This window comes from Anser cygnoides, chromosome 22, assembly GCF_040182565.1.
Source record: "Anser cygnoides isolate HZ-2024a breed goose chromosome 22, Taihu_goose_T2T_genome, whole genome shotgun sequence".
NCBI classification, from domain to species: Eukaryota; Metazoa; Chordata; class Aves; order Anseriformes; family Anatidae; genus Anser; species Anser cygnoides.
This window is the reverse complement of record NC_089894.1, coordinates 5,240,256-5,265,663: the sequence shown is the minus strand read 5'-3', so window position 1 is coordinate 5,265,663 and position 25,408 is coordinate 5,240,256. Positions and strand designations below refer to the sequence as shown.

Genomic DNA, 25,408 nt, shown 5'->3' with positions numbered 1-25,408 from the left:
TAGAAGGCTGGCAAGGCCTTTCCACAGCTGTTTGGTCATCCCTTGCTTTTACTGCCCTGAGCAAGCGTGTACCAGCAGCGAGACTGCTTCCATCCATGCCCACTCCGTTTTTGAGTCCATTAACGAGCACGCCGCCCTGTGCAGAAGAACCTGACAAATGCAGAATCGTTTCTTTAAGGCTTTCAGCACTTGACTATGAAGAGCCAGAAATTTGTTATCAAGCCTGCAGCCACAGCACCCGCTGTCCTGCCGGCTGCTCGCAGGGCCGGGGCTTGCAGCATCCGAGTCACTTCCCGCGTGCAATGTGGCGTGAGTCAAGTCAGAGCAATGGGAGTGTTAGGACTGAAGCTAATTACAGCTGGTATCTCAGCACCTGCTATGGTTACAAAAATGTAGGTCTTCACCTGGATAAAAAAATCAATTAAGAGGTTTAAAACCTTAATTCCATCAGGAGACATCCAGAAGATGCTCACACCGAGCTCCTCTGCCTGTCCCCAGCAAGAGCACCACTCCACCCCGGGAAGTGAGCCGTATTCTGTCCTTCAGACCCAAAACAAGCCAGCTCCTCCTTGCTCACGCTGAGCCGAGCTTTGGTGGTGCCTGCCTTGCCTCACACCACCTGATGGGGAACCCACAAAAAGCAAACCTTGAGCACTGCCAGAGCCACATGTAAATACAGTTCTCACGTGTCACAGGTGGGTGCGAGCTGCTTCAGTTTTCCAAAGGAAAACAACAAAATGTAACACTTTCACACCGAGTTTCATCTGAAATATAAACGCAGAAGTTTTCTAAATCAAGTTGAGGTGCAACCACCAAAATTATCAGACAAAACACAGGAAAACTGCCAGCTTAGACATTATTCCTCTCCTCTCTAAAGCACTCCCCCTGTCCAGACAGTCGAGATTCTAATAAAAAAGCTTGTAAAAAGAAAATCTTCCTTCTCCCAGCTAGTTACTTCACAGAGCTGATGGCTGTGTTTGCGTTCGGTTTTCCGGGTATAGTCCGATCATTTCCTCCGCTGCTCTCCCAGCCGCTTACAGGAGATATCCACACAGCCAGGGGGAGCAGGAAAAAGAAGGAAAGTTCAACTGAGTCACCACTGAACCTCAAATTACTCTTTCAGTTTCAAGCTGAGGTCCCTCCTGTTGAAAGGTTATTCCACTCGTGTGTGCCTCTGTGTATGCTAATTACCCTTAACACACCGATGCGCAGGCACAAACAGCAAGGCTGCGCTGGGGGCCCCGTGCTCAGCTTTCAGGAAAACCATGGATCCCTTCACTTCCAGGAGAACAAACAGGCTTCCTGAGCAATCCTTCACATTAAAGACGAAAGATGAAACAGCTCAAACATCAACATTTGCACAGTGCAAAGTGCTCCTGAAGCGCGGGCCCGAGCCAGATCCGGCAGTCCTTAGGTAGGCGGCCCCGTCCCCTGAGGTTCAGAGCGACCCCAGGTATGGTCCTGGGGTTTTTTGCCGTTCTTGTTTTGCTTCGTTTTTTAAATTCAGTAGAGAAACTACTTCCCTATTAAAAACAAACCCCACCACCATGCTACCACAGCTTTCCTTAGCACAAAAAACGCACAGGTATATTGAGAAACACACCAGGTAACTTGTTATTTAAAAAAAAAAAAACAACTCAGATTACTCTAAAATACTAGATTTTGAAGTTGCATTCAATCTAATGACTGACTATCTGAGATAAAAGTTATTAAAAATTCAGACTCGGTAGTTGGTGTTCCATTTTGTAATGTTGTTACGTATCCTAAAAACAAGTTTTAAATGTAATTGACTTGCACAACAATATTCTATTTGTTCTGTTTTTCTCCTTTGCAATTCAATTGTTAACCATCACAGGTAACATACTTTTAGATTAACTTTTCTTTTCTAAAGAGAACACAAAAGTAATGTGTAAATGAAACCAATTTAAATAACCTTCCTCACCAACAGCACCTGTATCTACCTCATTAGAGTACCCATTTCCCCATCTTTCCCTTTTTAATTGCTCCTCCTCTCCAAGTCTCTGCTAGATTCCTCCACCACAGGTAGTCATCAGGTCCCCCTGGGAGCCTGCATCGCGATTACTCAGGCTATCAAACAGGCTTAACGTTTTCAACAAGTTTCAAATTTCCTTACTTTGTTGAATATCCTGTTTTCCAGAGGCAAAACATCAGGCAGAAAACACTCAGCTGTGGCATTCTACGGACGTCACAATAAAATCCCTGACAACGCTACGTCAAGCCCTTTCTTTGGGAAGGGGATAACAAAGGTAATGCAAGATTTACCAGGGCAAGCAGGAAATTGTGGCCACACCAAGCTAGAAGTGCTGCAGAGATGTGTGACGCTGTCAAACGCCACCACTCCCCTCTCCCATGCCACAAAACCCCGTCGGACTCCCGAGCTTTGCCTACTCGATGGCGAGCACGTTGCAGTGCTCCTCTTGTTGAAAGCAACCTGCAGAGGCACTCCCTCAGGGCTGACCGCAGGAAGAAACAGGGAACGTTGCTGACAGGTCACGAATATATAAATAAAGCTGCTTATCTGCTTTGCTAATCACACTTTTTTCTGTCCTAAAAGCGCATACCCGTCCGGAGGCCCCTCTGCAAACCACACGCCTCCACGTCAGCCAGGCAGATCCAAGTAACAGATGCACGGTCAAGGCCCTTGCTCCTTATTAGGCTGCGGGAGCTAATGAACCCCCGACCTAATGACTTCACAACGAGAACTGAAGAAACGTGTCCATACGCCGTGTACACCTGTTTGCCTGACATCATGGGAATTTTTTACGCCCATCAAACAGCTCTGCGCAACGCACAATCGTTTTAACAGACACCGCTCTTCCCTTGTTGCTGTATTTACGGGTTTCAAGCCTCCACAAGCCCTGTCACAGCCTCTGTTGGTGCCTCCATCAGCCACACAGCAGGTCCTCAAAATTCCCCAGAGGTTTTTAGCACTAAACCTACCACATCTCTCATTTTCCTTGAGCATACGGAACCCCCGTTTCACATCTATCCCTATTCATATGAGCCCACAACATTTTACATAGAACGAGAAAATGTAATTCTATAACCTCCACGGATCAAACCACTCGTAGCAGCCCTCCCCTTCCCGACTGACAGACGTGTGGAGATGTGAGGTACCTGCCTGCCATCCTCTGTTGTTCTATCGACTGTACAGACGCACTGTTCAGCTCTTTTAAGTGACAACGAAATCCCATACGAATAGTATTTCAGATGTAAAAACATACTAGCTTCTGTATCGTCCAATTCTGCTTACATCTTCCCTTTCTCATGCTGGAGATTAAGACTGACACACGTCTGAGGTAGGTCCTGAGAAATACACTGTGACACTGGTCAAGTTCACATGGAGTTTTATCTGGTTACAATACAGCACAGCACCATTCTGTCCTCTTAGGCGATCCTCCAAAAACATCCCTGCAGACATTATCTGCAGGAGAAAAGCAGTATTTAGAATGACATTAAAAGACTAATGGAATAAATACACTGAGTTTTAAAACAGATTTCTCTTTCATGTCCTGTTTATCTGTTCTTTAGATTCAGGCAGCTTGCTTGTTTCAAAAACGGTACTGCCACAAAGCCTAACAAATGCTTCCCATTCTGGTTTTTAAACATGCGATATTGCCACTTTCTCCTTTAATACGGCGATCTGTTTTCTGACATAACTATCTGTAAGGAACCCTTTCCGTTCATCTGCAGCTGAAGTTTGCCACTGCATTAGTGCATGAATCCTACCTAAACCCTAGAAGGCACAGTTTTAAAGTTGACCTCATCTTTTAACAAGTAACGCAAGACGCTTGATGTTTCAGACTTGCATGAGAGGAGCTTGGAATCAGCCCAGCTCTGCACACCGTGGGATGCAGCAGCTTCAGCAGCAGCGTGGCACAGGCCATCAGATTACTTGGAGCAGCCCGGGGAAGGAGACAACAAAGCCTTTATACATGACGGGTGCGTTATCTCTCTGGCGGAAGACAAAGAAGTTATTCTTTTATACACGGGCTCTAACCGTAGCACCAAATCCAACAGCAAAATCAACTTTTGAATTATTTCTGCTCGCATCAGATGTGCATAGGCTGGGTTCTCAAGCTACAACGAACATCTAGAAGTCTATTTCCACGGCGCAGTTTGGAAGAGCTTACCAACAGGCAAGAAATACAGACCTGGCTTTAGTTCTAGGTCATCTGACTGCACACAAATAGATCTGTAACTTCCAATCTTGCTAGAAAGCTATTACTACTACAAAGGCACTGTTCGTATTAATAAGTAAGAATTACCGGCAGGTTCAGGAAAAACATCTTCACAGGTTGCTTCTGCTACAAACTACACGTGCTTTGCTGCCACGTACAGTAGGAGTGCTTAAAGTTCAACAGTTATTTTAATTTTGCTTACACAAATTAAGCTAACTGCACCACTGAAGCAATTAAAACAGAGGAAGATGAGGAATGAATTTTAATGCTACTAGCAATACCCCTTCCTTCTAACTCTTACATGTGTTTGTACAAAAATATTTGTGTTGGGGTACATTTTATTAGTTTGCTCTGAAACATGTCGAAAACTCGGGCAGCAATTAGACAGATTAGTGCTAACAGTGAAGGGTAATTCACTCCACTCCATGCTGCTGTTTAAAGAAATACTATTTAGTCCTCTCTCTAGATGTGCCCCTGCCACATTGTCCAAGGCTATGGCGAAACACAAACGACGGCTATACTTACATACACACGCAGAGATATAAAACCCTGAGAAAAGACAGAGCAGTTTGCTAGCAAAAAGGAAATCACGTAAAATTCTGTATTAATGTTTGCAACCAACACAGCCACTGAGTCCCTAAAGCTCTTACCGCAGGTGTACCCGAACAACACAGGAAGTTCAAAACAACTGGCAAAAAGTACAGTCCTGAGGTTTTACCACTAACAATAACAGAAATGAAAATCCGCTGAAAGTAACTGGCTTGCTCAGACGTTGCTCGGAGCAAAATGGGATCTACAGAATCTTTACTGCGGGATTTCTAGAGGAATGCCACTTTGCTTTCCAGTTCAATCTTGAGTCTGTCAAACCCACAGATAAATAAATGTACCTGTGTAATAGGAGCCAATATTCGACTGACCTGAAACAAACAGCACACAAACACGTTCCTTAAAACTCTCTGAAATACTCAGTTCTAGCAGTATTAGTGCTAACGTTCCCACTTACCCATCACCCTTACCCACCACCCCACATACGTAACGCTGGTGATATAAATACTTAAATGGCATATTAAAAAAATAATTACTTTTTAAATTTTTAATCCCTGCTGTCACGAAAGGGTCAAATATATGCATTCAAGCAGAAAAGGCAGCTGCACGCTCATCCATCGTTGGAGAAGCAGTCCGTGTAAGTGCCATTATCTGTCCGGTTCAAAGGGACGCGGATTGTCACTTGCAGTCACACAGGTATAACCGTGTCAAAATCCTGTTTGACTGTTAAACCACTCAACCAACTCAGTCTTAATCCTCAGATAAACTTTTGTTATCTCTAACCTTTTCATTACGAGATCAGTAGCCTCTTTCATACCAGCTCTTCCAAATACATTACCAAGTTCAACATCTCACAGTTACTCTTCCCACCAGCCGATCTGCATACTCCTTTACATCCCATTGCCTATGCAGGAAGCACATTTACAAGTTCACAAACATCTTGCTGCTGCTGCTCTGTTTCTCAATTTCACCGTGCCCATTCAGCTCTCCTCCAGTCATTTATTTTCACGTCTTTCTTCACCCTCAGAATCCAGTTTTGAGAAAGAGAAGCAATCCTGGAAGTCTGCTAGTTACCCATGCAGCTGGGGAGGAAGGGAAATGAAGCACAACCCAGCTACGACACACGGGCAGCCTGCTGGACCCCCCCACACACACGGAGCTGGGCTCACGGCTTGACTTACTGCATCTTGTATGGCACAGTTAGCAAGGGACACTGCAAAAACCACAGGCTGCCACCCCAGAAAAGAGGGATTTCCTTTCGGCACCCTTTAAAGACGCAGTTCCTGCAGGAACTGGAGCTCTCAGAAAGGAGCCCCCCTCAGCACGGCGGTGCCTACCCAGACAGCACCCCGCGAGACCCGAGCGGTGCAGCCGACAGCCAGCAGAGCAACAGCCAGCGCGGGTTTGCTCGGGCCAAAGTTGCTTTTTGCCTGACATCCTGCAAATAACAAGTGCCCTGCTCAAGGTCCTGCAATGCTACATACCAAAGACTGCTGCCGCTCTGGAAGAAGAAGGACTTCCTCTACACTTACTAATTGCCTCAAGAACAAGTAGGAACACTTTTCCACCTCTCTGTTTGCCTGTTGTTTTAAGGAATTGAGGGCTTACAGCGGGCTTTCCACACCGATGAATCAGGAACGAAGCGGATGTCTCTGACACATGCCAGCCAGGCTGTCTTTTGCAGAAGTAACCTTCCAACCTACCTGGCACTGCCAAAGGTCCAGTATTTCAAGGCCAGGAAAGCCTAGAAGTATTTCATTCTTTTAAAACCTGAGACGTGAGCAAAAAGCACTCAGCCATTAGGAAAAGACCTGGAGGGAAGTGATACATGTGGCAAGACTGGTTGTTGCAAATTTAATAATGGGGACAAATGGTATCTTTGGATAAAAGCTGTGGTCTCCCTGCAGTTGTGGTCGTGCAGCACCAGCTCGCAGACCTGCTCCATGCCTTCGGGAACATGCTGAGGACGGCACCACAGCCAGCCTGGCTTGTTTCGCTTTCACCACCTCGTATTCAAAATTTTGACGCTCCACCTACCATCCAGATCCAAGCAGTGCCACAAGTGAAAGAAGATTCCAACTAATCCAGAAGACCAGGAATAACATAACAGCCCCGGCAGTGGTTTACACCACCTGGAGGCTGGCTGCTTCTGACCAAGCGAGAAGGGGGCACCAAGCGCTCCTGCCAGACTGATGGAGCTGGGGAGTTTCTACACCACTGCAATCTTTCAATCTTTCAACCTGCCTTCAGATATACAAAATAAAGCAAGCATTTTTTGAACAAAGTCTGAAAGCTTAACTAAAAGAGAAGTGGGAAGCAGTGTTTGTGCTCATGACCATTAAGTAAATCTTGCTAATCCCTTGCTAATGAGAAGCATCTCAAAAATTCCTTAAGCGTGGAAAGGGTTTGGGGTATAAAGCTATTTCATCCTCCAGGTTTTATCTCAGAACATCTCACACCAAGTCACCACATGCGAACAGCGCAGAAATCAATGGTGTTTGTGAACCAGACCTACCCAAGCCTCTGCTGAAAGCCAGCACACAGCCCGCGTATGCTCCAGGGATGAGAGATCAATTTCTGGCCCTGCTAGGCAAATTTAACACTGCTGCAAAGATAAAACAACAGCAGGATGAGAAGGGGAGGGGGGGGGAAGAGGAGGAGGAGGAAGAGGAAGAGAACAAATAAAGGAAGGAAAACCAACCTGATGTTTCTATAATGAGTAATATGCAAAAGCTCGCCATCTGATATCTATACCAGAGGTAAACACAACTCTGGTAGACAAAAACAAACAAAACACACTTGAAAAAATATACCAGGTTCTCTTTCAAGCTTTCGTACAATATTTCCAGAGCACTTCATTTTTTTACCTACAGGATTTCTAAACATTTAGCAAAACCCTGCTAGCAACTTGCAGTCAGGTAAAGCAATTTCCTAAAGGACAACAATGAATTCACAAAAAGGTATACGAACAAAACAAAATGCAACCTGGAGACTGCTTTCCTTTACCTAAAAAGCAACCAATGACAACATCAAACCTCTCAGCCAAACTAGGCACGTTACACACGTAAAGAAAATGATCAGCAACTTAAGTCATTTCTTATTTGGAAGCTTAAAAGAATAATTCATTTTTTAAAAATATTTTTAGTTTCCTACATGTGTTTTAGTAAAAAAACATTAGGTCAACTTCTATTAGCACGTGCATTTCATATGGAACAACTCCGAGAGCATGAATAAACATGAAGGAATGTAAACTCGGATGCTGGTTTTTATACAACAGAAAGCACGGTCATACTGCACTTTCTGCTGCGCTTTTTAGTTCTGTTTTAATGATGTGCCACAGAGCATCTTAGAAACAGAAAAAGCCCCTCCGTAACAGATCACGTAATTCCTTTGAATCCTGATTGAGCCAACTTTTGATTCCTACACAGGCACTCCAAAGAACCCAAAAATAACATTATTTGCCTTAATGTCCACAAGCACCTACTTCATTAAACTAAAAGCTCTTCCCCCTAAACCCAGTGAAGATGCGTCCAAGCCTTTTACATATAACATCACATATATTATAAACTTTTTTTTGAACTCTTCTGGAGCTGGTCTAGCCACGTTTGTTGTTCCACACACTCAAGTTTTGGAGCCGGATTCTGTGCCATTGCACACCATTAAATAGGGCTCCAGAATTCATTCTCTGTTGTTTATGAAATTCAGGGTGTTTTGCCAACACGAAGCATATATCAAGGCTTAATATTGGCAAGGTATAACTTTGGCATTTATAAGCATTTTTGTGTCAAAGCGCCTAAATAAATCATTGTAAACCAGTTCTATTAGGGATAGGAAAACAGACAATAAATGAACTCCTGCTCAGTTTTTCACCCTAGGTTGGTGTCACAACAAAGTATCCAGAACCCTGAAACTATCTGAAAGTTTAGCCCACCTACTGTGGATGGGGAGCTTCGGCAAACAAAAATAGCCTGGACATGGAATAAGTGTTTTGTTGCAATGACATTTTTGTAAGCCCCTTCAAAAAGACTTGGGTTTCTTCCTTTATGCAGTTTTATACAGTCCCTATATAAAAACCAAGTGAAATCAAACTTATTTTTCCAATGGGAAAGGTGTCTGGGGAAAAAAAATGGAAGTCTTTATTTAAAAAAGCATCATTTTAGGTATTGCTCCTACCAAATTCTGAATAGGACTACATATGAAAAGCTGTTCCTCGATCCACATTCCCTGCAAAAATCAGATGTTCTCAGTGACAACAAACGATAAATGACAAAGCCTGTCCGCTGTCAAAAGGAAGCGTAGACATTTACACACACGTTATGTGTACAGCTGGGAGCTGCTCCAGCTAGCAGGCGTTATTTCCACCCCTGAGGAGCAGCAACACAGGGGCCCAACACGAGGCCCCTTCTCCACCGAACTGCCGCCCAGGACCGGCCACGCTGCGTTATTTCTCACACATGACATTATTATTTATTCAAATTTGCTCGCAGAACTTCTCTAGCAATCAGTCAGCCAACGGCTTGTCATGGTTTATGCTTTTTTTGAGGGTCTGGAGAGGCCAAAACCGGAGTAGGGAGAGCAGGGCCGGGCCTCCTGCCCTCGGCCCCAAGCTCCTCGGACATCACAGAAGGCGACGTCCCGCATGCGAGCGGCCCCGACTCCTCCAGCAGGAGCCCAGACCTCGAGCAAACAGCCGCCAGGCAGGGATCTGAGCACTGACAACTTGACAAGGGTAGGCTCAAGGGGCCCGAATTCCCAAACTGCAGATTTCAGGAAGGAACAATACCATGTTCAGTAAGAACACAGGTGGTACCACCTGAGACTTTACAAGGGTAAATCCCCACATATGCCAGAGTTGGCTCTAATCTCTCCTTAACTAAATGGGTAATAACGAATACAAGATTTACTCTGCATATACCATTGCTGAACAAACCCAAGCCAAACCATGCTCACGTAACGCACGATATTGCAAAGACACACTCACCGCCTGGGAGAGTTTCACAGTTACTCAGTTTCCTGATACTGATGACTAGCTGAGTAATCTTGTGTCAGATGACCTAATCTCCCTTTGAAGACGGTTTTATCCAGACCTGAACAAATTTTTCATTCACCCCAATTTATGGAGGTTAATTCACATCGGCGAATTGCAGTGTTTGTGTTAGAGTAAAAAGATCAAGCAGAAAGCTAGACGCACAAAACTAGACACACAAGGAAAGTGTTCACACAAGGAGTGGTAAATGCAGCCCATAGTAGCGCCTTATCTCATTTTCAGGCAGAAAAAATGTTTGTCTCTAAGGAAAAACGCAGCGCAAGAGCTTGAAGTTAATCATCATAGCTTTGTTCAATGTGAAATTTTAGTTGCAAGCAAGATACGCAAGAGAATACAAAGCGGACTGATACATCGGATAAGTAAAAACCATACAATGGGTTAGTTTACATGAATGCTGAAACTTCTGACAAAATATCTAAATGAGGTAACTATTTCAAATAAGTCTATGTATCTCAAACTACACTTCAACTGTAGCTTGGTAAACAGATTAAACGAGCATATTCAAGTGCCCACTAAAGCACACTCATTAACTCACTTCAGAATTTGTGGATGCATCCGACTTCAACGCCGAGCTCCTTTTCAGAAGATCCTAACTACAGCAACCCGCCATGAAAAGCTAACTCACTGCAGGGTCCGTTCTGTGGGCTTGGAAAAAGTCTTTATTGACCAGATTTGTTAGGCAGTCTTACAGACATTTACAAGAGACAGAAGCAGGGGAAAAAAACAAAAAAAGAAAAAAAAAAAGAAAAGAAAGAAGAAGATCCAGACGCAAAGCTTATCTACTTTATGAGGATCCCTGCAGTTACAGCTATGCCGGGGGCGAAAAAGATCCTGGCAAAGACCCCTAGCAGACGGGCCCTGTATGCTGACATAAGCACAGCTAAATCATCTGCCCAAATAACTTAAGAACAACAAAAGCGCTCTTTGAAAGCCATGGCCATGCACGGATGTTGTCCGCACTGACACGCAGTATGTCCAGGGTCCGAGCAGGTCTGTGCTAACAACCCAGAGCTGAAAAAAGGAATCCAAAAATTTTGAGCAGGGTTCTTGCTAGGAGGGGCTCCAGCCTGCTTAACTACATGTGTATGGACAAAGAGATAGGAATTGACGTTCTTTGCAAGTAAACATAACTTGCATCTTGTCTTCTGTCTTCACTTCTTCCCACCCTGTTTTGCCCACCCTTCAGTCCACGCAGCGTTCACCCCACCACACAGAGCAATGATTTGACATCCACAATTCACTCTCAATTTCCCATGCTCTGTGTGCATGCACACAAGTGACATTTAGAGGAGGGTGGATGGCTGCTTTGGGTTTTTTGCTTTGTTCTACATTGCAGGGAGCTTTGCATATTCTAAACCCTACTGGTCCTGTTTTCAGACAGCTGATTTTGTATAGAGGAGACTTAATTACTAGGAGGAAAGAGGTAATGGTGTACAGCCACTGCAAGCAAACTCCAAGTAGGTATTTCCTCGCACTGTTATTGATTGCTCTTTCAGATGAGCTCATGTTGAAGCATTCTATCAAAAACTGGAAGAAGTCTCAGACACATCAGCTGTTCAACTCGAAAACGTAAAGTCAGCGCTTTGTTTTCTCATGCAGATGGCATCTTCCAAAATAAATTGTTGTGAGTAGCTATCCGTATCTATCTTTTACTCAGATTAATTCATATACAATATTCTTTCACTTTCCAAAGATGGGCATCTCTTAAATACCAAATTCGTCAGAGATACCACTTTTTTCAGCCATCACATTCTCAGTATATCAGTGCATGTTATTGGTACGTCAGTGAGATAAAACCTCAGCTACAGGCCTTGCCTACCACAATCCTTCATCCTTCTAAATTACAGAAGTGACATTTGTCTCTGGACAGTTGAACAGACCTTTCCACTTAAATCAGAATTAATTCATCTGTTGCATTTGTTCCATGGTTCACAGAAACTTACCCATGTCAAGGCTTACTTCTAAACAGGGTTCCTTACAGAACTGGCTTGATTAGGCCATATGGACCAAGAATCTTTTTATTTCCTACACTACAGTTTATGTATTGAAAATGCATGGAAAGGGTAATCTTACATGTTTTACTTGTCATGGTTTGGGTTTGTTTTTGTTTGGTTGTTTGATTCTTTTTTTTTTTTTTTTTTTTTTTTAATGTTTCCAACTCTAGAGGTTCCTGTTTGAAGAGCAATGACTGTCATCTTCCACTGGTGTCAGCGACGCTGAATCAATAGCTACCCTCAGTCAGGATCCAAATTTATAGAGAAAAAGGGAGCCAAAGGAGACGTACTGTGCTGTCTTTACCTGTTCTGTTACTTCAATTCTGTCATTACAAAAAAACATTAGTTCCAGTTCTTCCTATCTGCCTATGATACATCTTCTGTCTGGTCTCTCTTTAATTAAAACTTAATTTAAGCGTGACTGTTAGTCAATTCTAACTGATAAACGCATTCTACCCATTGATAAATAGATTTTATTATTTTTCTAAAATGCTAAGAGTTTTATAACACGTTTAAGAAGCTGAAATGTGCAGTTACACAAGAGATGTTCTTGTGGCGTGCCCTAAAGCTGACCGTGTACCCAGCAGCATCGCCCGTTTCAAACCCCCCACTGGCCAGTGCTGACATTCGTGCACGGTCAGGACTTCACAGATTACCGAGGATGAGGCAAACTGAGCTGTTCCATACAACCAGGTAGCATTACTCCATTTGTAATGTCCTCCCAGTCACCCTCGACAGCCTTGTAAGAAGACCAAATAAAGGCAGCAGCGTGCCAGATCAAAGATTTAACCCCGGATCAATTCCTTTCAGTCCTTTTTTAGCACCCTAGCACCCAACTGACATAACTTCCCATCCCTGCAGCCCCTTGAAAGCTGCTGTCACCCACGGCTTCACCTGGTACGCTCAATTCCACCATCCAAGCTACTAAGCGGCTTGCTAACCAGTTCTGCATCCACTTCACAGCAGTTTTGACTCTGCTATGTCCAACCTTTCAAACAAGAATGCCATAAGGCACTGTATCAAAACTGTTACTAAAATCAGATAGGCGATCTTAACATTTTTCACCTAGCTAGAAAGGTTCCGCATCGTCTTCCAGCAGGTAGCAGAGATTTGTACAAGGCTGGTGGCACCAAAGGATGAAGAAGCCGGATCTTTCCATTCCCACTGGGCAAAGCCAAAACCAAATCTCTACGCCACTCCATTACTGCTCTCTTAAAATAATTCCTCAGCTTCAGCCTTGCATGTAATAACCTACTTGAGGCTTACATAATATGGAAAAATCCAAGTTTGTTCCTGCCTAGAAGCTGGTCTAGCAGGCATCGCAGCCCATGCTCCCGCCTTGCTCCCCTCTCACTTGCGCTAAAACGCTCGCAACCGAGACCCAGCAGAGCCCCCCGGGACTGAAAATACTTCGCAAGTCCGCAAAAATAAACGCATGCCCTTCTCTTTGGAAATGCACGCTAATTTCGAACTGCGCCATTTGGCTTGTGATCACAACTTGTAACTGGCAAGAACTCCCACTGTTATTACTTTTTGGGATAACTACTACCCACATAGTGACAGATGGCATACTCCACCTCTGCTGAGGAGGTGTAGGAGCACTGCCTGCTGTCAGCATTGCATTAAAAAAAAAATTAAAATCAAGACACGGATAATATTACCAGTCTGAAGAGAAAGCGGGTGGGCACACGTAGCCTTCATCGAACAATATTCCTTTCTTTCATGGTGCCTGTTAGACTAAATCCCCAATCCTGAAGGCCAAAGAAGCGAGGGATGCCTCAATGCACAACCAAACCTTAGCCAAAGGTTGGTGCCCATGGAAAGCTGCTCACAAAGACTTCAAGCAACCACTGATGTTGTAACTGTGAAGCAGAGTAGCTCATACCAATAACGGCGTGAAATAGCAGAAAAATGAGTTGGGGTCCTCCAAACAAATCTTATGTTGAAAATGAAACAGAGAGCTCTTTGAATAATAGGAAAAAACACCTACTAAATTAGCAAGTGGGAGATTTCCCCCTTTCATATGATAAAAGTGAGCTATTAAACCAAGATATTTCACAATATGAATGCTGCTCAGAGAGATAACAAGCATTAGATCCCAATTTAAACGACTACAGAAAGCTACAGATTAAGCAAGGTACAGCTACACGCACAGAGTTACTGCCTGGACCCCTGCCCCTTTGCATGTACCCTTAAAAATAAAGTCCTAGGAAGAACACCACGGCCTGCGAGCTTGGGGCTGACCAGCAAAATCCCCCAGCACAAACACCGACTGGGATCGTTCCAACCACTGCAGCCACTCACACTTGCATCCCTCCAACTGGCTCGGCTTTACAGCTGCCATAAAAGCTTGACGCACGTTTCCTTTTGGCTCCTTTCTCCAAGCATTCGTTAATTCTAAAACCCATCCTCGTGACATTTTATGTGGTTTTTCCCTTCTCTCAGAACCCTTCCCTACAATCTCTAGAGGACAGCGAGTTGTTTATCCGTCCCCTAATCTCCCCTTTGCTGAGGACTTTCTTCTGCAGCGCTTACAAGACACAGCCCGCCCGGGTCTACCCCAACGACCTCCCCATGCTCACAGACACGCGCTAACCACTGAGCAGGGAGCCAAGCCATGAAACTAAAAATCTGTATACTATTAAGAAAACCTAAAGAACGAGCAAGTGGGAGCTTCAGCCCGAAAGGACGAGGCTATTTTGCCCCACTTCCTTCATTTACAGCCCCCAGCATCGTGCTGCCATCCCTCCCTCCCATGACGCCGCGACTTCTGGCAAACTACAGGAGGCGTAAGCTTTCCAGCTGACATCTCTCACACATTAAAAACGCATCAGAAGTGCTGTGTACCTTCACCTGTTAGTTACTAGAGCTCTTCTAATTGTTACCTGGGACATAAAAGAGCACGCTGCTACCAAAAATAGCTTCCTGACGTAGGAAAATCCCACAGGAGAGAACAGGAGATAGAAATGCCTATGCTCTTGAAGAGGGAAATAAGACCCAGACAAGGGAAGATTGGCACTTCACTGGTCACTGCACTCCAGTTGCACTTTGTTCCTTTATTTTCTAATAATATTTCTCCACAAAAACCACTAATTTGATCGGATCCCAGTCTGAGAAGAGAGGAAGGCAGAAGCTCGTGTTCATTGATGGAACAAGCCACCACCAGAACGTGCTGGGCCAGGCCAGGAGGACACAACAGGCCTGCTCGTCGAACCCATCTGGCAGCACCAGGCAGAAATTTGGGGGGGGGGAATGGTAAAGTGGGGTTGTTCTTCTTTACCTCACCCCTCAGAGGCAGTTGAGCACTGAGGGGCCAACAGCTTTCACCAGGGAGGGATCAGCAGCTGGGTGGTGGCACAGACTGGTAGGAAACCCTTCAAAGAGCAGCAAGAGGCAAGCCTTTTTTTTCCCCTAAAACAGTAAAGCCAATAAGCCAGTTTCCATTTAACAACTGCAGAAAGAACCCAAACCCTCTAACATTTATCCCTCTGGTTATTAGTCCAGATACACAAGCAGGAAGCTACGTAACGCACATTTGTTTCTCCTTACGGTTTTCTCCCGATTCTTCATTGGATTTTTCCCCCAACTTCATGTGAAATACAGAATCAAACCCAGAGAGAAGCAGCCTACTAACAGTGCTGAGCATGACACAGGAGCCCATAAAGATGGCCTACCAACACATAACATGACACAGGAGCCCATAAAGATGGCCTACCAACACGTAACATGACACAGGAGCCCATAAAGATGGCCTACCAACACGTAACATGACACAGGAGCCCATAAAGATGGCCTACCAACATGTAACATGACACAGGAGCCCATAAAGATGGCCTACCAACATGTAAGCCACCCGTTAAAACACCACCCATAGGATCGAGCTCAATCAGCTTAATATTTGGTAATTCAAGGGCGGAAAATTCACCTGCAAGGAACTTTGGATTACCATCCAAACCCGTTTCCAGGTTAAGCACAGTAAGGTACCTCAGAGAACATCAGTCAGTGCTTTTCAGCAATGGGAATCAATACACAGCTGCCTTCTGGAGCCACGAGCTCTATAAATATTCACGTTCTGAAGACAGATTTTGCGTTCTTTCCTTTTGATACTTCTCATGCACACCAACTGTTTCTCTTCTTCAAGCGCATTCAGTAAATTTCCAACCAAACTAAGAAAGAAACCCAAATTTTGGAGACCAAGAGCCAGAAGTGCCTAAAATAAGGGGGACCCACGAATTAAGACAACTGAAAAAAAAAGTTCCCACAGTGAAGTTTCCTACTGGCCACTTTAAAATACATTTTACTTAAATATCCTAAGTACAGAAAAATAGCTGCAATCTGCCAAAATAGTATTCTGTCTGCCCTGGAAATCCTACAGGCACAAAGGGGAAAATGAAGTAACTAAAACCCCAAAATATCTAAAAATGAGTAAATAGTTAATTTGTATCCATGCAGCAGGGGCACCTTCCTCTCTCTTTTCTCATCCTCAGTAATTAACAGCAAATTCCCAACGTGACTGCCATTGCAAATAGGAGTTCACCTATCCAAAATACTTTTTCCATTAATGTAACCCTTTCAACTGGAGGCTACAAAACTGAGATCATTACAATTCAAGCCTAATTAGCCATTAAAGCCGACGTACGTAAGAATTAGACAACAGAATATTCACCATTAAAGGTGAGGGACTTGGAAAAAAAACACCAACCGCTGTTATTTGGGAATTTCACCTCATCCGCTGTGTCAGGCTATTCCAATTTAGCCGCGTGCAGAAGACGCAGTCCAACTCTTCAGCTGAACTTCATTAGCCAGCGAGGTATTTATACAAGCTGCAGGTTTGAAGTATTACACAATGGAAACCTGCAAAGCATCGCTGAAAACCAACTCTCCTCTTTTAACGGAAAAAAAAAAATGAAGATATGGAAAAGGGGATGTGAAGACAGACAGCTCCCCACAGCCACCCCTCTGCTGCCTCACATGCAACCTGCTCTAAAAGAGAGCACAAACTTCCAGGTCCAGCACCTCGAGGAAAGAGAAGAGAGAACGGCTGCCTCCATCCTCCCAAGCTTTGCAAAGTTTTAAATAAAGGAAGAAAGAAATGCGCTGTCTGCATACCCTTGCAGCTCAGCTCAGGAACAAACACAGCTTTGAGCCTGCCCTGCTTTGATCAGCACGGTGAGGTCGGAGAAGCTCATCAGATGACTTCTCAACAACTTTTGTCAAATAGGGCAACATGACTGGAAGTGGCTGTGGGGTTAAAAAAGATTATTCAGACATACCAGGAGCTTAACCTTGGACATGAGCCGTTCTTCCTTATTAAAGACAAGCCAATGGCGACCAACCAACAAGTTGCTCCAAGACTTCCACGTTCGGACAGCGAAAGACCTCTAACAAAACAAGAAAACACTCCCCAGTCAAAGGAAAAAGTAAAAGCAACTGCAGCCTTCATACCAGCGCTATCAGGGCACTCCAGGAGACATTCCTGCAGTCACCAACACGCTCCTTCCATAAAGGAGGAAGAGATAAGCACCGCTAACAGCTGAAAGGCCGATGTGCACGTTACATACGCCGCTCTTCAGGGGCTGCTCCCAGCCACGGGAGCCCACGATGGCCCCGGTCGGAGGGGACTTCAGGCAGGTAGCCTTCGGGGGACGGATGGGGACAAGGAGGATGGGTCAGGGACTTCAGTTGTGCTTGATGAAGAGCACGGAATCATTAAGGTTGGAAAAGACCACCAAACTGCTCCTACTGAGTGCTGCTGGGGCTGCCTATGGCAAACCAGACGTTGTTCTTATGAATCAACGGAGGTGGGGGGAAGGAAGGGGAAAAATTGAAAGCGCTCTGACCGCTCCGATTTTAAAGGCCGAAAAAGCAACATTTGAGCAAATAAGGGCTCCCCATGGAGCAAGGAAAAAAGCTTTACCTAGATATATAAAAATATGTAAAAATGACCAAGTAAGCAAGTCTTACCCCATGGTTTGTTTTATGCAGAACATGTGCAAGGTCAACTGCGACCTATCCTTTAAACACTCCGAGCAGTATTTCCTCCAGCAATCACGTAACGTGGCACAAACGTAAGCTTGAGCCAAATAAGAAAGCCATACTTTGTGATACCATTACTAATGTCTTCCTAAAGAGTGTTTTTCAAGATGGAGTCTCTCACATCACAGCATAAATTAACTTGTTTGACACAGATTAGGAAGACAGGTAATGACGCTGCCAACAAGAGAACCAGACCGTCAGCGGATGCTATGGGCGGCTCCAAAGATCTCCCGAAGACCCAAAACACCACGGTGCCGTTACCAGAGCACCCAAAACATACTGCACTTTTACTCAAACTCCAAGACAGCAATTTCTCTCTCCCATCGGAATCTCGCAGCCAATTCCAGGCTACAACAAGTCAGATTCCTCTCCAGTTTGCCTTCATCCTCATCCTGGAACTCGATCCTGTTGCTGTGGGCTCCTATGCTGAACCCCAGCGAACTAAATCAGATGGGGAGGCTGCACAAAGCCAAAATTTCAAGACTGGGCTCCAAGCCCCCAGTTTGTCCATTCCTTAAGCACACCAAACAAGCCACTACCTTCTCTAATTAACGTAGGGTTTGTACTTAATTACTTTTTAAATGAATGTAAAACAAACTACTGTATTTCAGACCTATAAAATAATGGGACCAGAGTAATTCTAAGTAGCATAACTAGAATTTGCTTTTTAGAGCTCATAAAATCCAGTTAGCAAATAAACCAGAAATGAATGATCCAGTTCACTCCACCCCTGCAAATATTTGCAGATGCAGTGAGCTTTAAGTACGGATTTGTCTACAGTGAACGCAACAGGTACGCTCTCCACCTTGAAGTTACAACGAACACGTCATTTCAAGACAAAGAGTTAACACTACACGAATCAGAAACCACCAGCGGGCTCAATTCTGCTCTTAGCACAGAGCGTGGTAGCCTGCCACGGGCCTCACAGGTCCTGCCTCCAGCCCCTGCACCACCACGCTGCTTTCACGCGTTCAAAGGATGCTGAACGATGTTCTGAGAGGTTGGCACCTCTGTATTAAACATATCGGAAGGTGCAAGGCAACCTATTACCAAGCTGGCCACAATCTGTGGCTGCACAACAAGGCTGTATGACTCTAAGTATTCTCTGCACAACACCAAGCATAAACCGAACGAACCCTCACCGAAAAGCAGCCCCACACCTCTAACGGTGCCATTCGTGGAGACCTTTCTAAGGCTTCACACAAGTACTCCAGGCACGGCCTTGCGACCTGCATCACCCGCTCCAAGAGCTCGCTGCTGCCACGCAGGGCAGATCCAGCCATTCTTTCCTGCGTTATGCTCCGGCATCATTCTCGCACGCACCGCTCGGATGTTCCACACGACAAGTCCAGTTTGTTGATCCTGCTAGAAACGAACTCTGCAAGAAGAAATAGCTGTCATCCACCCAGCAGCTGCTCGAGCACTTAACTTCGCAGCCGAGAGGGGCTGCGCCACCACCCACACCACTGCTGCCACGAGGGCAGACACGGGGTCACTGCCTTTGCAGCAGTTCCTAAAATCAGCATAATCTCACCAAAAACCTACACTTAGAGTCATCTGCTTGTCTGGATGGCAGAGGACGTCAACCCGCCTTATCAGGCTGCAGGAAAGAAAATTCAGGCTCAAAAGTTTGAATAAAAAGAATCAATATGTATACTCAGGGCTTTGTACATCAAAAAGACACAAATGAGGAAATTATTGAACAAATTCTAACGGATTTTTTTCTTTTGTTTCATACTGTGGAGTGATAGGTGTTGCCAGCCTCTCAGCTGATCACAAGTTCACTTCCAGAAAAGGAACAATTACATAAAACATAAGGAGGAACATCATTTTTTTCTTTTCTTTTTTAAACAAAACAAACCATGCACAAGGAGGGTTGCAGATTGATGATTGATCTTTTTCTGTGTACCAGGCTTTTTTGGTGCTGGTGGTGGGGTTTTTGGTTTTGTTTTAAGAGTTTACTGGATGCCTTCTTATTGTTTCCTTTAACAAAAAAGTAAAATACGCTATTACTGACGTGAACGAGCATTCTGAAATTAAAATAATGTAAGATTCCATACCTATAAAATTTAAATATGCTATAAGCAAACCAAACAAGGCCTACGGAATTCAGTGTACAGAGTGCATGACAACATTTTAAGTGATGCACATCTGGACCTAATACAGCTTGCACTTACGCACGTTAATATTCATAAGTAAGAATTTACAAGCAGAAAGTTAGGCATGCTCGCCTGTACTATTGTATAAAAACTCATCTATTATAAACTCACTGGACATAACAGTTACCGTCAGGGATTTCTCAACAGCAACGTACGTATCACTTATATTCCAAAGGTTCAACAGAAAGTAAATCTAGGGTATGTAACTCGAAATGTTGAAAGGTAATCATTAGGCACCTCGGAAAACACCTTTTTGTTCAGAATATGCATTTCTAGTTAAAAAAACATGCAAACATTGGATCATGGGCAAGCCAATGGAAAAGATGGAAAGATGAGAACAGGAGAGCAATTGCTACAAAGCAATCAATACTGACAATGAGGTTATTTTATGACAATGTAGCAGTCATCCAGTTTCACTGAGCGTGTAACCAGTAACCCAGGCTGTAATTCCATGTCTAAATCTGCAGGCGAGCATGGCTTGGTGTTCTACGACCACAGTCTAGATCCAAACAGGATACAGTCCTACTGCTCCTCTCCACGCCAGAGCAATTGGTGGTAAATCTGGAGCACACACAGCATTCTGCATTTATCATGCTCTTAGCGAGAGTTACTACAAAAAAAGCAGCACGACTCCTTAAGGAGCACTTTGTTTTTGTTGTTTTTTTTTTTTAAAGCCCCAGAGTCACAATGCCCACAAACCTCGAGCGGCTCACATATTCCTTGCCTAAGCACTGCTGCCTGGTTTTTACCCCCCAGTAGTTCATCCACAGAGCAAATAAGAAAGGATTTTGATTACGGCAAGCTGCAAATGCAATGTATTGCGATATCACAGTTTAATTGCACATTCATCACGTATTTCATAGGTAAACGTACCTCTACACAAAGTATCCATGATCTAAGGTGTCTCTCGCCACTCCATTAAGAAAGCCTCACGTGACTGTAGCTAGCAAATTCTCCTCAAAACACTGTCACCAAAACACACTTGTTTTACTATATATTGGTTTTAATCCACACACTAGGATTAGATGCTTTCAGTTTCAGGTTTTGGTTTCTAAGGTTTAAGATTTAAATAAGAAAAATCAGCAACAGCCAACCTTTAGCATTCTGAAGAGATCATTCCGAGCTCCAACCTGAGAAACGCTGCGAGCAGGGTTTCATGGCCATGTTGTTCTCTATCGCACGTTTGCTCTATTTCTTCTCGCTTGTCTCCCAGTTTCAGCATTCATTTGCCTTCGCTCACTATCCTGTAGCAATGCTACACTCCACAACAGCCCTAATTAACCTTTATCATTAACGTGATTTAGCTTCTCCAGATATTTCTCCTCCCTTATGCCACGTCCACCTGTGTAAAAGCCTAAAATCCACACCGATGCACCATTCCCTAGACCACCTCGCTGTCTGCCATACGCTCCTGAACTTCCAGACACAAACGGGGACAAGAACGTCTCTTCCCTGCAAAACACATACACCAGCGCAGCCGTCTGCCTCGCCGTATCTCCTTTCTTCTTTACATTTTAGCCCCCAACAGCCAGCCCACGCCTGGAACAGAAAGCCGCTGCGTGTCATCAGCCTCCCCGCTCCTTACTCACCCCCGGGAGGAAGAGGAGGGAGGATTTCAAGCCCTGCTTTCCTCAAGAGGCATCGGGCAGGGCTGCGGGGGGCTCCTCACGGGCATCCTCTCTGCCGCCCGGTGCCTGTGAAGGAGAGAGGCCGTTCACAAGGCAGATCCCTCCTGCGTGGCTCGATCCCACCTCGGGATCCCCACTTGGGATCCCCGCAGCCCCACTCACGCCCAGGTGCCCCCGCAGCCGGCTCTGAGCCTCCCCAGCGCCCCCCAAACGCCGCGGCTGGGCTGAGCCAGGCTGAGCCGTGCGACCACCCCACAGCCCCCCACAGCCCCCCGGGGCCGCCGCCCCTCAGCTCCGCAACCCCGGCCAACGTGGGGGGGTGAGGGGGGTAATGGGGGGGTGAGGATGGGGGTTACTGGGGTGTGAGGGGGTAAAGGGGTAAGGATGGGGGTATGGGGGTGTAAGGGAGTGTGAGATGGAGCATGAGGAGGGTAATGGGGGTGTGAGGATGGGGGTTACTGGGGTGTGAGGGGGGTATGGGGGTGAGGATGGGGGTATGGGGGTGTAAGGGGGTGTATGGGGGTGAGGAGGGGGGTAAGGGAGGGTGAGATGGAGCATGAGGAGGGTAATGGGGGTGTGAGGATGGGGGTTATTGGGGTGTGAGGGGGGTATGGGGGTGAGGATGGGGGTATGGGGGTGTAAGGGGGGGGTATGGGAGTGTGAGATGGAGCATGAGGAGGGTAATGGGGGTGTGAGGATGGGGGTTATTGGGGTGTAAGAGGAGGGTAAAGGGGTGGGGATGAGGGTAAGGGAGGGTGAGGGGGTGTAAGGGGGTGTAAGGAGTGTATGGGGGTAATGGGGTGTAAAGGCGGGTGAAGGGGGGGATGAGGGGGGTGTGAGGGCGGTGGGGGGTAAGGGAGGGGGTAGTGGGGGGGTGAGAGGTGGAGTGAGGAGGGGCGTGAGGGAGGTAGGGGGATGTCGGGGGGGTGGCTGGGGTAACGGGGTGTGTGTGAGGGGGGTGAGGGGTGTAGGGGGGGTAAGGAGGGGGGTGAGGGAATGTGGTGGGAAGATAAGGAGGGATGTGAGGAGGGCGAGGGGAGGCCCTGAGGGGGTACCGCCGCGTCGCGGGGCGTCGCCTCCCCCCCCCGATCTGTCGCCGCGGGGTGAGGGGGGGGGGGGCGCCCCCTTGGCCCTTACCTGGCGCGGCGGGGCGCGGCGGCGGCCCTCACACACACACACACACCCCTCACACACACACACACACACACACACACACACACACACACACACACCCCTCACACACACACACCCCCCACACACACCCCCCTCGCCCCCCACACGCACCGCCCGCGGCTGAGGAGCTGGGGCCGCCTCCCTCTCCCCACACCGCCGCGGCGGGCGGGCGGGCGGCTGAGGGAGCGGACGGGACGAGCCGAGCCGAGCCGAGCCGAGCCGAGCCGAGCGCGCTCCCGGCGGGGAGGGGACGGCGAGGGGCGGGGGGCGGCCGCTGCGGCTGCTCGCTCGGCGCCCGGGCTCCCGCAGCGCCCCCCCCCGCTCCCTCCCGACCGCAGCGCGCCCCCGCCGCCCCGCGTGCACGCGCGGAGATGGGGGGGGGGGGCAGGGAAAGCGGGCGGGGCCGCGCTCGCCCCCCGGCCGCGATGGGGGGGGGAGGAAGGGGGGGGGGGGGGGAAGGGAAGCGGCGTGCGCGCCCCCGGGCTCGCTCCCTCCCTCGCCGGGCTCGCGCGCGATGCGCTCGGAGGTGAGCGGGGAGGGGCTGTTGCATATTCATGAGGGGGGGGCGTGGCTATGCAAAACGCGCCGCTGCCCTCCGGGGGGGGGCTCCTCCCGTGAGGGGGCCGCGCTGTGGGGGCTGCGCGGGCTCCTCCTGTGAGGCGGCGGCGGCGGCCCCGCCGTGAGGCGGCTCCGCTCGGCGGGAGCTCGGCCGGGGGCAGCCGGCTGTGGGCAAGGCTCTGCCCGCAAGGAGGGACCCGCAGCGGCCCCCTCAGGTGGCTCCGGCCTCCGGCAGAGCCTCCCGCTGAGGCGTTACAGCCGCCCAAGCTGGCCCCGGCTCGGGCGGAGCGGCCGCCGCCGCAGGTTCGCCCTGTGTCCCCCCCCGCCCCCGGCCTCCTGCTGAGGGGATTGCGGAGCAAAACCCGAAATCTGAAGGGTTTCAGTCAGTTTTCCCTACAAAAAAATCAGCCAGCTGAAGACCAGGTGCAAGGGGCGTACACAGGAAAAGCTGCGCTACCTTTTAAAGCTACTAGACATTTATTTATGTTAACCAAATAGCTCAAGAAATACACGCTGCAATCTAATCAGTATGCCAGCGTTGCTGAACTGTGCACTGAATGAAATACAATAGTGACAGAAATTTGGGGTTTCTCATCAAATGTTACAGATCCAAGCTATTTTTGCACAAAAAGTACACAGTAAACATAATTTTATCTGGTTATTTCCCTTTAAGAAAACTAATATTTAGGCCTTACTCAACAAAATAATCTTTTTAGTCCCAGTACAAAGTGTTCCCTTTAATTAAATTAATTACGAGTATCTACACTCCCTTGGGACGGATGCCTTGTTAAACCTTTTGGGTGCAGATTGCTTGCCTCCATCTAACCCCTGGACGGCTGAGAGCTTTACATCACATCTGCCCACAGTGCCAGATGAATGACCAAATAAATTAAGCAACAGGGTAATCTTCAGGTGTGAGTCAAGAAAATTACTTGTACAAAACAAACTCCTATGGAAAAAATCCTACCTAGGAAGCACTAATAAAAAATGGAGGTAGCCCTACAGATGCCACATTTCTGGAATTAAGCATGGATCAGAGTAAGGGGATATATATCATCTATCACTGCAGTCCTCGCTTTTTTCTTTCATAAGAGAGTGGCAACAGATAAAACAGAGCAACAAGCACTTAAAAAAAATAGTAAGGAAATACTCCAGAAATATTTTCATCTAAATCTGTAGCCTCCTGTCTCTTTCATTACTTCCAGCAGAAGTGCTTTCTGTAATTGCTTATCTTCTGTTGCCCTTTAGTCTTTTTAAACCACATACACTAGGGGGGAATAATACATAGTCAGAATAATTCCCATTTTTCCTTCAGCAAGTTATTAGCATAGCAAATCACTGACTCCATGTTACAGTACCAAGGATATAATAGTTCCACCTACAAGAAAATATTCTCAGAACTGATGTCAACTGCTTTATATATGTAGCTATATCGTTACTAAGAAAACAGATTTCAAGACATAGGTTTGTGAAAGAGAGGGAGGATCTGACACTTCCAGTATAGAGCTGAGAAGTCAAAGGGTATGAGATAACGGCAAAAGAGCAGCTCCAAATAGGGATACAGGAGCCACAGTGTCTCAATATTTAGCCATTTATGTCCAACCCAGAGAGGCTGTGCTAGCCACCGGTGAGAATTTACAAGCGGTCATACAGCGTCCATTTTCCATGCTATCCTCTTCAGCAGTAGCCAAAAGGGGATGCTTCAGCATAGGCAGGCATGTAGAATGGTTCCCCAAAGCCTTATGGCAGCCTACAACGAGTCTGGCCCAAGGACCTCCTGAGGCACATGTGATTCCTAAGTATTTGTGCTACACACACAGGCTCTGTGTACAGCGTACTAATTTAGGCTGGGTGCCTTCCGACTGAGAACTCAAATAGGCAAGGAACTGCTTCAAGTCAATACTTGGGTTTGGAGTCCCTGAGGCAGAGGGGAAAAAGAAAGCATCCTTGTTTTCCACCCAGGACAGCCTCCCTTGCGTTTTCCAAGGAGACAGATCCTATTGGAACACACCGAGTCTGTACTTCAGTATAAATAAAGCACCAAACTGCCCAGACCTAGAAGACT

The 25,408-nt window shown here is 46.5% G+C and overlaps 1 protein-coding gene across 21 annotated transcripts in view; it reads right to left on the bottom strand.

Moving 5' to 3' along the window:
* The window catches only part of TANC2 (tetratricopeptide repeat, ankyrin repeat and coiled-coil containing 2), a 282,626-nt gene that overhangs the window by 227,381 nt on the left and 29,837 nt on the right, over window positions 1–25,408 (bottom strand). For 6 of the 21 annotated variants that reach the window (XM_066981474.1, XM_066981486.1, XM_066981487.1 and 3 more), the window contains exons 1-2: window positions 22,897–23,104; window positions 21,574–21,678 (exon numbers count right to left, since the gene is read on the bottom strand). The exons of 1 other annotated variant lie outside the window; for it this stretch is intronic. The gene's annotated coding sequence lies outside the window, so the exon portion shown is untranslated. Of the gene's footprint in view, window positions 1–2,134; window positions 2,158–21,078; window positions 21,427–21,573; window positions 21,679–22,749; window positions 22,791–22,896; window positions 23,106–25,408 lie in introns of those variants that run through there. 14 more of the 21 variants (XM_066981484.1, XM_066981478.1, XM_066981485.1 and 11 more) reach the window with 9 other exon arrangements.